Source organism: Lithobates pipiens, unplaced genomic scaffold (genome assembly GCF_037356315.1).
Source record: "Lithobates pipiens isolate NorthernLeopardFrog02 unplaced genomic scaffold, aLitPip1_a1.2 Scaffold_8, whole genome shotgun sequence".
NCBI classification, from domain to species: Eukaryota; Metazoa; Chordata; class Amphibia; order Anura; family Ranidae; genus Lithobates; species Lithobates pipiens.
This window is the reverse complement of record NW_027507903.1, coordinates 673,737,179-673,740,020: the sequence shown is the minus strand read 5'-3', so window position 1 is coordinate 673,740,020 and position 2,842 is coordinate 673,737,179.

The window sequence follows — 2,842 nt, the reverse complement described above, 5'->3', positions numbered from 1 at the left end:
TGTGAGGATTTGGAGGGGTATATTCTATGCAACTTTTCCGGGGTCAAGTGCCAACTTATCAGACACTTGTAATTTAATTCTATGGACCTTATATCCGATGCATAATTATATGCTGCGTTTATCATTTGTGTCTCCTCCAATTTAATATTCATGTCCTGTTCCCATTTTGCTATAGCGGGTATAGCCCCCTGCCCCTCTATTTCTGTAAGAATTTCATATACCTGAGATATACTATGTTTCATTGTAATTTTTGAGTTACAGAGCTTTTTCCATTGGCGTTAGTGTGCTTTCATCCCTTATTGGGCCTGGGATTGAATTAACAAAATGTTGAATTTGTAAATATTCCCAATCTTTTAAGTTTTGCAACCCATTTTTCTTTATTATTTCCTGTTTTGATGTTATGTCTTTTAATTGTTTATTTAACATTTATTTCCCTGTTTTTAACATTATTTAACATTTGTTTCCCTAATTGTGTACCATTACCTGGAATAAAAAAATGTGTACCCTCTAGTGGAATTAATGGTGAATTATATATCCACTTTTCCCTACGGTGTAGTGCGTCCCATAATTTAAGTGCTATTAAAGTTATATCATGTGCTCTATTACTTCCTATTCTATATTTTGGCGGGATCCATATGTTTTTTTTAATTGTGAACCAAAGAGTATCTCCTCCATTTTCACCCATTTCTTAGTTGTGCCAGTGTTAACCCATTCTACCATTCTCGCTAAGGAGATAGCTATATAATACCTATATGTGTCAGGCAGTGCCAACCCTCCTTTTATTTTTTTCTAGTTAATAAATTATAAATTACCCTTGATTTTTTATTTTGCCATATAAATTTTAAGAAAAGTGTTTTAGTTACCTTAAAAAAACTTTTTTGGAATACTAATCGGAAGCATTTGAAATTTATAAGTATTTTTTGGTAAAATCACCATCTTCAACATGTTAATTCTACCCATCCATGTGATTGATCCCTTTTTTATATTCCCTAGCTCTGCTTTGATTTCATTTAATAATGGAATATAATTAGCTTGCTATAGATCTTGGGCCTTACTTGTGATTTTTATTCCTAAGTATGTTATTTCTTTTTTCTCCCATGTAAAGGGGAATTCTTGTTGTAATATTTTCTCCTCCTTTTTGTCTAATCCTATATTCAGTATAACTGTTTTTCTCGGATTTATTTTAAAATTCGAGAGAGCTCCATAATCTCTTATCTCTTTGATTAAGCAGGGAAGGGACAATCGCGGGTTAGTCATGTATAGGAGTATGTCATCCGCGTATGCCGCTACTTTATGTTCCTCATCACCCAATTTTACCCATATTATGTTAACATTATTTTGAATTTTTGCCAGTAATGGTTCCAGGGCAATCACATAAAGGAGAGGCGAAAGCGGACACCCCTGCCTTGTGCCATTCAGCACCTCAAATGGGGGTGACATCCTCCCATTAACTCCTACTCTCGCTGTTGGCTGTGTGTACAAATTATTTATCCATTTCAACATCTTTGGGCCTAAGCCTATGTTCTGGAGAGTTTCCATCCTAAGGCACCAATCTACTCGGTCAAATGCCTTTTCGGCATTGATCGATATTAATATCATTGGGAGCTGGTTTTCCTTATCTTTACCCGTAAGTAAAAGAGTTCTCAGACTATTGTCCCTGCCTTCCCTACCTGGTACAAATCCTACTTGGTCCCCATTTATTAGTTCCGGCATAAGATTTTTCAATCTTGTTGCTAACACCTTCGCATATAGCTTTGTGTCAGCGTTCAGCAGCGCTATTGGCCTATAATTAGAACAGACTGACCTATCTTTCCCGGGCTTCGGTATAACCGTTATGCCGCGTACACACGAGCGGACTTTTCAACATCCAAAGTCCGACGGACTGAGTCCGTCAGACTATTCGATCGTGTGTGGGCTGCAACGGACTTTTGACTCGCCAAAGTCCGAAGGACTTTAGAATATGGAACATGCTTCAAATTTTCCCGACGGAACTCCGCCGGACCCGGTCCCTTCGAAAAATCCGCTCGTGTGTATGCTATTCCGACGGACTAAAACCGACGCTAGGGCAGCTATTGGCTACTGGCTATGAACTTCCTTATTCGAATCCAGTCGTACGTCATCACGTTCGAATCCGTCGGAGTTTAGTGTGATTGTGTGTGGCCAAGTCCGCTCCGACGAAAAGTCCGTCAGAACTCCGTCGGAACTCCGGCAGAACTCCGACGGAACTCCTTCGGAAGTCTGTCGGACATAAGTCCTCTCGTGTGTACGGGGCTTTAGATTTGCCAACAACGATTCTTTCCTAATATCCTCGTTCTTCCCTATTTTGTTTAAGTATTTGCACAGTTCTACGGCTAATTGCTCTTTAAATTTCTTGTAATATTTAATCGAGAAACCGTCCGGACCCGGACTTTTCCCGTTAGGGGTTTCCTTTATTGCTTTATATATTTCATCTATTGTTATGGGCTCATCTAGACTCTTAGCACTTCCTGCTGTTATTTTAGGTACATTTATTTCAGCCAAATAATCTTGCATTTTTGCTTTTCTAATCTGCTTTTGTTCTCCTGTCTCTGTACCTCTAATTGAATATAGTGCTCTATAGTATGTTTTAAAAGCATTGGCTATCTCTGATGTTTTATATTTAATTTCCCCGTACTCATTTTTGATCTTTTCAATGTAGTTTAAGGTTTTTTTTTTCCCTTGATATCCTTGCCAGATGTTTCCCTGGCTTATTTTCCCACATGTATCTTTCTTTAGCTACATTCCTAAATACTTTTCTTGTCTCCTGTTCCAACATATCATTTAATTGTGCACATTTTTTGATAATCTCCTTATGTATGCTTCT